The sequence below is a fragment of the Callithrix jacchus genome, chromosome 4 (assembly GCF_049354715.1).
Source record: "Callithrix jacchus isolate 240 chromosome 4, calJac240_pri, whole genome shotgun sequence".
NCBI lineage: Eukaryota > Metazoa > Chordata > Mammalia > Primates > Cebidae > Callithrix > Callithrix jacchus.
Window position 1 is genome coordinate 82,719,185 of NC_133505.1, and position 12,355 is coordinate 82,731,539.

The window sequence follows — 12,355 nt, forward strand, 5'->3', positions numbered from 1 at the left end:
AATAATGATAAATATTTGAATTAAAAAACAATGCCAATAAATCCACCAAACTTAGAAATGACTTGCTTTTTTAAGTTGGCAGTGTAGTTAAGCAGCTGCGTTCAAGATGAAGTCTCTCTTAAAAAAACCAAACCAAAGAATTTGATGGTGAAATTGTCTTTCAGCCTAAGTGATGAACCAATAGAAATGCAAAGTCTTTATTTTCAAAGAAAGTAAGAAAAGGAAAATTTTCTTATTTTGCCAAAGAAAAGCAAAATTTTTATTTTCAAACCAGGAAAAATGACATCACTCTCTGGTGCTTTGATGCTTCTTTACCTGTCATATCCTTTTTTGAGCACAATGTACTAAGCCATATGGCATGTACTCCACATACATTCTTACATTTATTTCTTATAACACTAGGAGTTGTCATTATCATCCTCATTTTCTAGATGAAGAACTTGAGACTTAGAGAATTTAAGTAATTTTGCCAATGTCAGACAGCTGGTAAGTGATAGAATCAGTTTTCAAATTAAAGTGTCTCTAATTTCAAGTACTAAACATTTGCCAATATTCTACACTGAATTGGCCATTCAGCTCAGCATAGGCACCCATTGTACTCACCTGACTTGACTTCATTTTCTTCTGCCTGTGAGATGCATCATTGCTCATAGCTATTTAAGTCTCCAGAGTAATCTTTGTTTAGACGCCTTCAAATTTTTATGTGGGGGTGAAGGCAGGGGGTGGAGGTTGGGGGTGATGTGGTAAAAGTCAGGTAGAAAACTGTGTACCATGATTATGTGTAGCTAGCTAATCATTTCAAAAGTAGTGTTGATAGGTGATCATATACTACACAATTTGATGTTCACAGCCCAAACAGAAATCAAGCTAAGCTGTTATCCAATACAGTTTGGGCATAATTATATTCAGGATGTGCTTTTATTTTTGCTATGTTATCTTCCATTCTTTTCTCTCTTCCTTCTCATTCTCTTTTTCTTTATCCTTAACACTTTCTCCAGGCCCTGCCAGGCCCATAAATATACACATTGAAATAAAGAATTAATTAAAGCTTTTTGAAAAAATTTGTAAGGATGAAATGTATTAAATACAGCGATATTCCCTGTTCTCCATATTTAACCACGTTAGTCTGAATATCAGTTACAAAAAAAACCTATACAAATTAAATTGCTTTTCTTTTTTCCTAGCGTGTTGAACTTAATTGACTTTCCCCTTCACCTCCCCCACCCCACTTCACCATGTATCAGGAACTCATCAAAGATAAAGAGACGTATCCCTGGTAAATACAATTATTTTTAAAAAGTAATTTAAAGAACATATTATCAGCCAGAAATTCCTGGTGTAGCATTTTCATTTATTAAGAACAAGGTAAAAACCAAGAACGTAAGCAAAAATAAATCTAAGTGCCAATGTTCTAAAACCTTTGCCCTTTATGTATGGAAGAGCTCCTCCTAGCTTCATTCGGATCTTATTTCTTCTTGCCGAATATACAGTTCTAATATGTTTGGCTATGTGTTTTCCGAGGCCCCTGAAGATATAAGAAATGGATGAGAAACTATGTCAGGTAAGAATGTTGAATGCAGCAAGATGCCACATCCATCTTATTGCAAAGTAGGCCAGGAAATCTAGAGTAAACATTAAAAAGCAAAAGCTTATAAGAATGACAATAACAACAATATTATTCGTGTTGACATATTTAACTAAGACTTTTATTACAACTGATAGAAAACCAATTTAATCAACTTAAAAAAAAAAGACAGAATTTATTTTAAGGAGGTTGGAGCCCCTTACAGTCAAAAAAAAGGAATTGAACCATCAAGTTTTGGACAAAGTAGGAATGAAGCTGCACGTTGGGGAAAACCAGCATTCTGGAACACAAGCAGAACTCACTTCTTTTTCTGTTGGTTGCTATCTGCAAGTAGATTTCTTTCATCTATTTCACTGTAGACAGGCTTTTTTCATGTTGTTTAAACATAGCCATTAACACCTTTTGAGTTTACATCTTGCAGCTTCAATTACACTTTAGAAACTATTCTGAATCAGATCCACTTTAAGGCATTCTGAGAAATGGATTCTGCTTCTGGGTAAAATGTAGGATGTCATGAAAGATGAACATTACCAAAGTAACCAGTGAAAAAGCTCTAAATGTAAAAAAAATATATATATATATTTAAAAAACTCTGAAGAATGTGGAAGCAAAAATAATTAGATAAACTAAAATTCTGCAAAAGGAAATGCAATTTTTAGGTGAGTCAATGATTGCTGCCTGTTTTATTTCCTTAAGGTATTTGCTGATTCTGAGAACAGGTTGTGGATTGGACATAGTCCAGGCAGAGAGATTATACTGGGGAAAAGGGAAACAAGCAGAGCTTTCAGTGATTATTGGGGCCAGTGTGATATGTGAACATTTGCTTGTGTTGCAACTAAACAGGAGACTAGGGGATTAAGCAAGGAAATTCTCACAGGCAAATCAAATCTTTCACAGTCTTGGAGTGGTTAGAAGAAAAAGTCCCCCTAGAGACAAGGAGCCTATGTCAAATATATGACTGGTCTTCCCTTTAAGCAATTTGCAAGATTTTGAAGCTCAGTGGGGGAAATGTACAAGAGTAGAGCTCAAATTTCTAAAAGCAGTGAAGAATCTTCTTCAGTGTTTCAGGACTGAGGAGACAGAGACCTTCCAGGCTGTCAATCAAAAGCAAGGCCCAAAGAACAGGATGAATCACAAATGGACTGAGTCTAATTACAAATCAGCTTTGACTCAGCTCGATCTCTGACTGGTTGACATAGTCAGTTCTTCATGCATTCTTGCTGACAGAGGAAAGATTGAATACCGTCTGAGAAAAATAATATTTGAAGCCTCTACAGCCCTTCTATATACAGTATCTGATTGCAATAAAAAGTATGATATATACATAGTGGCAATAAAATATGATTAATAGTTTTTAAAAACCTAACAATAGAAATAAATCCATACATAATATAGATATTAGAAAGACTTTAAAATACAGACAGTCCCTGACTTATGGTGATTCAATGTATAATTTTTCAACTTTAAAATAGTGCAAAAGTAATAACCAGCCAGCCGAAACCGTATTTTGAATTTTGAATTTTGATCTTTTCTTGAGCTAGCAACATATGGTATGGTAAGTGTTCCAAACATGTTTAAGGTGGGTAGGCTAGGCTAAGCTATAAGGTTTGTTAGGTTAGGTTTATTAAATGTATTTTCAAGTTATGATATTTTATCAGTTTGTAACTCCATCATAAGTCAGGAAGCATCTGTAACTATTATTAATATGCTAAGGAAAACAAAGAAAAACAGTCTAAATGGATAGAAAGGTGGAACCTTTCATCAATAAATGGAAATCTTTAAAAACAAAGTCAAATAAGCACTCTAGAAATAAACATATAGTTTCTGATATTAAGTACTTACTGGATGGATGCATTAGCTCACCAGACAAAGAAAACGACAAGATTAGTAACCTCACAAAGTAATGAAAAAATTTTAAAATACTTTTTAAAAATCTAAACTGAAGCCTTAAAGTAGAGAGAAAAGAACAGAATGTAAGAGTGACCCTGAGTCAAATAATCTAAAATTCATGCACAGAAGGGAGGAGCAAGACAATGGGAAAGGAAAAGTATGTGGAGGGATAATTTCCAAAAAGTTCCAGAAACAGTGAATACATCAAACAAACAGCACTGAAGAAACTCAAAGAACTCTAGCCAGAATAAACACTCACAAAGCCATAACTAAGAACATAAAGATAAAACTGGTAAAAAAAATTTAAAAATTCATAACACTGCCAGAGAAAGAGATGCTTACTTTCAAAGAAGCACCAGAAAGCCAGAGGTTGACTTATTGACAGAAACTATGAAAGTGAGGAGGTAATATAATGACATCTTATCACAGATAAAAGGTTTTTTTAGTTTGTCAACCTGTAATTCCATATCTTGAGTTAATACCCTAAAAAATGGTGGTGAAATGCAGATGCTATTAGCCAAACAACAGTTGGAAGAATTTGGTGACAGCAGAACAGGACAATAAGAGATAACAAGAGCAGTCATTCATGCTAAATGAAAATGATACTAAATGAAAGCACAGATTAAAAGAAGGAATGAAAAGCAAGGGAGAATATAAACATATGAAAAAATAAAAAATAATGTTTTGCAGGTCCTATAAAATATGCAGAGTTAAAATATATGCCTATGATAACACAAAGGGCTACTGTCCAAAATGAAGGGTTATACACACATAGTGAATGCTAGTAAAATTCTTATATTGTTAAATAATTGATAAAGGTAATTAAATTCAACAGAAAGACATAAGAATCTTAAGACCATAGCTTCAAACTACACAAACAAAACCTGATGAGACTAAAAAGAGTACAGACAAGGCCATAATCAGATTTAGTTTTTAACACAGTTTTCTTATTAGCTAATAAAATTATAAAACAGAGAAAATTTAATGAGGCTGTGAAAGATTTGAACAATATGCTTAATCAAAGTCAACTAAATGGCATAGAAAACATTCTTTTTATTTATTTATTTATTTATTTTTATTGCATTTTAGGTTTGGGGGTACATGTAAAGAACATGCAAGATAGTTGCATAGGTACACACGTGGCTGTGTGATTTACTGTCTTCCTCCCTTTCACCCACATCTAGTATTTCTCCCCATGCTATCCCTCCCCAGCTACCACCCCCCGCTGTCCCTCCCCTATTTCCCCCAATAGACCCCAGTGTGTAGTGCTCCCCTCCCTGTGTCCATGTGTTCTCATTGTTCATCACCCGCCTATGAGTGAGAATATGCGGTATTTCATTTTCTGTTCTTGTATCAGTTTGCTGAGAATGATGTTCTCCAGATTCATCCATGTCCCTACAAATGACACGAACTCATCGTTTTTGATGGCTGCATAATATTCCATGGTGTATATGTGCCACATTTTTCCAGTCCAGTCTATCATCGATGGACATTTGGGTTGGTTCCAGGTCTTTGCTATTGTAAACAGTGCAGCAATGAACATTCACGTGTGTGTGTGGCCTTATAGTAGAACAATTTATAGTCCTTTGGATATATACCCAGTAATGGGATTGCTGGGTCAAATGGAATTTCTATTTCTAAGGCCTTGAGGACTCACCACACTGTCTTTCACAATGGTTGAACTAATTTACACTCCCACCAACAGTGTAAAAGTGTTCCTTTTTCTCCACATCCTCTCCAGTATCTGTTGCCTCCAGATTTTTTAATGATCGCCATTCTAACTGGCGTGAGATGGTATCTCAATGTGGTTTTGATTTGCATTTCTCTGATGACCAGTGATGCTGAGCATTTTTTCATATGTTTGTTGGCCTCATGTATGTCTTCTTTTGTAAAGTGTCTGTTCATATCTTTTGCCCATTTTTGAATGGGCTTGTTTGTTTTTTTCTTGTAAATTTGTTTTAGTTTTTGTAAATTCTGGATATCAGCCCTTTGTCAGATGGGTAAACTGCAAAAATTTTTTCCCATTCTGTTGGTTGCCGAATCACTCTAGTGACTGTTCCTTTTGCTGTGCAGAAGCTGTGGAGTTTCATTAGGTCCCATTTGTCTATTTTGGCTTTTGTTGCCAATGCTTTTGGTGTTTTGTTCATGAAGTCCTTGCCTACTCCTATGTCCTGGATAGTTTTGCCTAGATTTTCTTCTAGGGTTTTTATGGTGCCAGGTCTTATGTTTAAGTCTTTAATCCATCTGGAGTTAATTTTAGTGTAAGGTGTCAGGAAGGGGTCCAGTTTCTGCTTTCTGCACATGGCTAGCCAGTTTTCCCAACACCATTTATTAAACAGGGACTCCTTTCCCCATTGCTTGTTTTTGTCAGGTTTATCAAAGATTGTATGTTTGTAGATATGTTGTGTTGCCTCTGATGCCTCTGTTCTGTTCCATTGGTCTATATCTCTGCTTTGGTACCAGTACCATGCTGTTTTGATTACTGTATCCTTGTAGTATAGTTTGAAGTCTGGTAGTGTGATGCCTTCTGCTGTGTTCTTTTTGCATAGAATTGACTTGGCTATGCAGTCTCTCTTTTGGTTCCATATGAAGTTTAAGGTGGTTTTTTCCAGTTCTGTGAAGAAAGTCAATGGTAGCTTGATGGGGATAGCGTTGAGTCTGTAAATTACTTTGGGCAGTATGGCCACTTTTACAATATTGATTCTTCCTAACCGTGCACGTGGAATGTTTCTCCATCTGTTTGTGTCCTCTCTTATTTCATTGAGCAGTGCTTTTTAGTTTTCCTTGAAGAGATCTCTTACGTTCCTTGTAAGTTGTATTCCTAGGTATTTTATTCTTTTTGTAGCAATTGTGATTGGCAGTTCATTCTTGATTTGGCTCTCTTTAAGTCTATCATTGGTGTATAGGAATGCTTGTGATTTTTACACATTGATTTTATATCCTGAGACTTTGCTGAAGTTGCTTACCAGTTTCAGGAGTTTTTGGGCCGAGACGATGGGGTCTTCTAGGTATACTATCATGTCGTCTGCAAATAGAGACAATTGGCTTCCTCCTTTCCTATTTGTATATGCTTTATTTCTTTTTCTTGTCTGATTGCTCTGGCTAGAACTTCCAGTACTATATTGAATAGGAGTGGTGAGAGAGGGCATTCTTGTTTAGTGTCAGATTTCAAAGGGAATGCTTCCAGTTTTTGCCCATCCAGTATGATATTGGCTGTTGGTTTGTCATAAATAGCTTTTATTACTTTGAGATACGTTCCATCAATACTGAGTTTATTGAGTGTTTTTAGCATAAAGGGCTGTTGAATTTTGTCAAAGGCCTTCTCTGCATCAATTGCGATAATCATATGGTTTTTGTTTTTGGTTCTGTGTATGTGGTGAATTACATTTATAGACTTGCGTATGTTGAATCAGCCTTGCATTCCTGGGATGAAGCCTACTTGCTCATGGTGAATAAGTTTTTTGATGTGCTGTTGCAATCAGCTTGTCAGTATTTTATTGAAGATTTTTGTGTCTATGTTCATCATGGATAATGGCCTGAAGTTTTCTTTTCTTGTTGAGTCTCTGCAGGGTTTTGGTATCAGGATGATGTTGGTCTCATAAAATGATTTGGGAAGGATTCCCTCTTTTTGGATTATTTGGAATAGTTTCAGAAGGAATGGTAACAGTTCGTCTTTGTGTGTCTGGTAGAATTCGGCTGTGAACCCATCGGCTTTTTTTGTGTGGTAAGCTCTTAATTGCTGCCTCAACTTCAGACCTTGTTATTGGTCTATTCATAGTTTTGGCTTCCTGCTGGTTTAGGCTTGGGAGGACACAGGAGTCCAGGAATTTATTCATTTCTTCTAGGTTTACTAGTTTATGTGCATAGAGTTGTTTGCAATATTCTCTGATGTTGGTTTGAATTTCTGTGGAATTGTGGTGATTTCCCCTTTATCGTTTTTTATTGCATCTATTTGGTTATTCTCTCTTTTCTTTTATATCAAACTGGCTAGTGGTCTGTCTATTTTGTTGATCTTTCCAAAAAACAAACTCTTGGACATATTGATTTTTTTGAAGGGTTTGTTGTGTCTCTATCTCCTTCAGTTCTGCTCTTAGTTATTTCTTGTCTTCTGCTAGGTTTTGAGTTTTTTTGATCTTGCTCCTCCAGCTCTTTCAATTTTGATGTTAGGGTGTCAATTTTGGATCTCACCACTCTTCTCATGTGGGCACTTTAAATGTGTTCCAGAGATTCTGTATGTTGTGTCTTCATTCTCGTTGGTTTCGAAGAACTTCTTTATTTCTGCCTTCATTTCCTTGTTTATCCAATCAACATTCAAGAGCCAGTTGTTCAGTTTCCATGAAGCTGTGCAGTTCTGAGTAAGTTTCTGAATTCTGAGTTCTAACTTGATTGCACTATGGTCTCAGAGACTCTTTGTTATGATTTCAGTTGTTTTGCATTTGCTGAGGAGTGATTTACTTCCAATTATGTGGTCAATTTTAGAGTAGGTGTGATGTGGTGCTGAGAAGAATGTATATTCTGTGAATTTGGGGTGGAGAGTTCTGTAAATGTCTATCAGGTTTGCTTGTTCCAGGTCTTAGTTCAAGTCCTGGATATCCTTGTTAATTTTCTGTCTGGTTGATCTGTCTAGTATTGACAGTGGAGTGTTAAAGTCTCCCACTATTATTGTGTGGGAGTCTAAGTCTCTTTGTAAGTCATTAAGTACTTGCCTTATATATCTGGGTGCTCCTGTATTGGGTCCGTATATATTTAGAATTGTTAGGTCTTCTTGTTGTATCGATCCTTTTACATTTATGTAATGACCTTCTTTGTCTCTCTTGATCTTTGTTGCTTTAAAGTCTATTTTATTAGAGATGAGAATTGCAACTCCTGCTTTTTTTTCCTCTCCATTTGCTTGGTAAATCTTCCTCCATCCCTTTATTTTGAGCCTTTGTGTATTCTTGCCTGCAAGATGGGTTTCCTGGATACAGCACACAGATGGGTTTTGGTTTTTTATACAGCTTGCCTGTCTGTGTCTTTTGATTGGTGCATTTAGCCCATTTACATTTAGGGTTAATATTGTTATGTGTGAATTTGATACTGCCATTTTGATGCTAGCTGGCTCTTTTGCCCTTTAGTTGATGAAGATTCTTCATTTTGTTGAAACGCTTTAGCATTTGGTATGCTTTTGGAATGGCTGATACTGGTTGTTCCTTTCTATGTGTAGTGCCTCTTTCAGGAGCTCTTGTAAAGCAGGCCTGGTGGTGACAAAATCTCTGAGTACTTGCTTGTTCACAACGGATTTTATTTTTCCTTCACTTATGAAGCTCAGTTTGACTGGATATGAAATTCTGGGTTGAAAGTTCTTTTCTTTAAGAATGTTGAATATTGGCCCCCACTCTCTTCTGGCTTGTAGGGTTTCTGCCTAGAGATCTGCTGTGAGTCTGATGGGCTTCCCTTTGTGGGTGACTCGACCTTCCTCTCTGGCTGCCCTTAGCATTTTCTCTTTCATTTCATCCCTGGTGAATCTGACAATTATGTGCCTTGGGGTTGCTCTTCTTGCGGAATATCTTTGTGGTGTTCTCTGTATTTCCTGGACTTGAATATTAGCCTGCCTTGCTAGGTTAGGGAAATTTTCCTGGATAATATCCTGAAGAGTATTTTCCAGCTTGGATTCATTCTCTTCGTCACATTCAGGTACACCTATCAAATGTAGATTAGGTCTCTTCACATAGTCCCACATTTCTTGGAGACTTTGTTCATTCCTTTTTGCGCTTTTTTCTCTAGTCTTGGCTTGTTGTTTTATTTCGTTGAGTTGATCTTCAACTTCTGATATCCTTTCTTCTGCTTGGTCAATTCGGCTGTTGAGACGTATGCATGCTTCGCGAAGTTCTCGTGTTGTGATTTTCAGCTCCGTCAATTCACTCATATTTCTCTCTAAGTTCTCCATTCTTGTTATCATTTCCTCAAATCTTCTTTCAAATTTCTTAGTTTCTTTGCATTGAGTTAGAACGTGTTCTTTTAGCTCACAGAAGTTTCTCATTACCCACCTTCTGAAGTCTGATTCTGTCATTTCATCACACTCATTCTCTGTCTAGCTTTGTTCTCTTGCTGGTGAGGGGTTGTGGTCCCTTGTAGGAGGTGAGGTGATCTGGTTTCGGGTGTTTTCCTCCTTTTTGCACTGGTTCTTTCCCATCTTTGTGGATTTATCCACCCCTCATCTGAGTAGTTGCTGATTTTCCAATTGTGTCTCTGAGTGGACGTCCAGATTGTTGATGATGAAGTATTTCTGTTTCTTAGTTTTCCTTCTAACAGTCTGGCCCCTCTGCTGTAGGACCACTGAGGTCCACTCTAGGCCCTATTTGCCTGGGGTACCCCTGTAGCAGCTGCAGAACTGTGAGGGTTGCTACCAGTTTCTTCTTCTGCTATCTTTGTCCCTGAATGATGCCCGCCAAATTTCAGTATGATCAGTCCTTTGTGAGGTGACTCTTTGGATATACTGGGGTCAGGGAGCTGCTTGAGGAGACTCTCTGTACTTTATACTTGTACTTTATACTTGAGGAGACAGTCTGTACTTTATAAAAGCTCAAGTGCTGAGCTGTGAGCTCCGTTGTTCATTCAGGGCTGCTAGGCAGGTACATTTAAGTCTGCTGCAGCAGAACTCATAAAGCCCCTTTTTATCCTCAGGTGCTCTGTCCCGGGGAGTTAGGACTTTATTTATGAGTATCCGTTGCACTGTCCTACCCAGCGAGGAGGCAGTCTAATCACTGCTTGCCTGTAGTGGCTATGCTGAGCTGCCGTGGGCTCCGCCCTGTTGCCGTGTGCTCTGCCCTGCTGCCTTGTGTAATTCCCTGTAGTCCTGTTTATATGGGTGTGGTTAGGGATACCGTGGTGATTATGGCCTGCCTCTGTAGTGGCGGACCTGTTATGGCGGGTTGCCTCGGCAATGGCGGGTTGCCTTGGCAATTGCAGGCTGCGTCAGCAATTGCAGTGTACCTCTGTAGGGGTTGAGTGCCTTGGTAATGGCAGACGCCCCTCCCCCTCCGAGCTGTACCATCCTGGGTTCAACTGTGCTTGCTGTGAAACTCTCAACCCCGAGTGTTTCCAATTGCTGTTTTGTTTGTTTTTGTGGGGGTGGGACCCACCGAGCCTGATCACCTGGCTCCCTACCTCAGAGCCCCCTGTTTTATTTTGTAAGTTGAATGGTTGACTCTCTCCCAGGTGTTCCAGTTGCCTGCTGAAAGGGCGCCGGGATCTGTGTGATATCCTGTGCAGCAACCCACTGTGCAGGCTGGAATCACATTGCTGCCCAGAAATCTCCTGGCCTGGCTTTCTGCTTACGTCCCATTTAATCAGATGAATGTGCTAATCTGCCTTCCAAAATCTCCAATTGCCAGTTTAACAGGGCCACCAAACCAGTGTACTTTGTACAGAGTGCCGCTGCACTGTGGCCCTGGCCCAAACAGCCATGCCGACCAAACAGCCAGGCTGGCAGCCCGTGCAGCTCCTACACCTGGGAATCTCCTGGTCTGTGGGCAATAAAGATCCATCTGGAAATGTGGCGTCCACTCACCATCTGCAGATTCACTGGGAGCTGCAATCCTGAGTTGGTCCTACAGCGCCATCTTCTCCTTTCTACCAATGAAAACATTCTATACCTACAAGTGTACAATGTATATTTTCTTCAAAAGCACTTGGAACACTTACAAATATAGAATATATACCAGACACAAAGCACATCTCAGGTGATTGATTCTTCATCAGAAAAGGTAAAAAGATGGCATAAAAGCATATGAAACAATGCTAGTGTAATTAACCATCAGGTAAATGCAAATTAAGTCACTGTAAGATACCACTATGCACCCATTATAATGCCTGCCCCAAATACTGTCAATATTGAAGACTGACAAATATGCACAGCAACTGGAACTCTTGTTGGTTGGAACGCAAAATGGCACAGCCACTTTGCTAAACAGTTTAGCAGGTTTGCTATAAAATAAAAAGTACATCTACAATTCAGCAATTATATTCCAAGTTATCTACTCAAGAGAAATGAAACTTATGTTCACACAGAAAACTGCAAATGGCTTATAGTAGCTATATTTATAATTGCCAAAATTTAGAAACAACACAGATGGCTTTCAACCAATGAATGAAAAACAAACTGTAGGACATTCATACAATGGAATACTACTCAGCAATAAGAAAGAATGAACTACTGATTCATGAAAAAATGTGGATGAAACTTGAATGCATTTTTCTAAGTGAAACAAGGCAGATCCAAAATTGTACAATTCCATGTATATGACACTCCGAAAAAAGGCAAGACTATAGACAGCGAAATGGTTGCCAGTGATTGGGGTTGGGGAGAAGTCATCTGTGGAGTTGCACAGAACTTCTGCTATGATGAAACTGCTTTCTATATGATCAAGATATTGAGAGCAGCAGGAGGCAGTCAGATGCCTAGGGAGATAGGGGCGGGTCCCCAGAGAAACCCTGCCTCCAAGTTGGAGACATTTTAAAGCCTGAAAGCCAAGCTGAAAGTTAAATCCTCAGACTGGCTTGAGAACTTGTCTTCCCGTTTGGCACAGTTTCCTCCGATTCGTCCCCACCCTTCTCCTGTTTTACATATAACTGCCCTTTCCTAATTGGTTTTTCTACACTGTTCTGCTCACCTTTGAGTGGTGTCTTCGCTTTAAACTTTTTTACATAGTCGCAAACCAGTGATCATGCATTCTCCACTCTGAGTCTATACAAGGCCCCAGACCCAGTTACAGTAAAGGATATTTGGTTGGATCATTCCCTCTGATATGTTCTTTTCCTCAACCTGAGTGAAAAGTTCTAGTTTGCAGTGATAAATTCTCTTCTTGGAAAACTGTACTTTTCTGCCAAATTTGTGTTCTG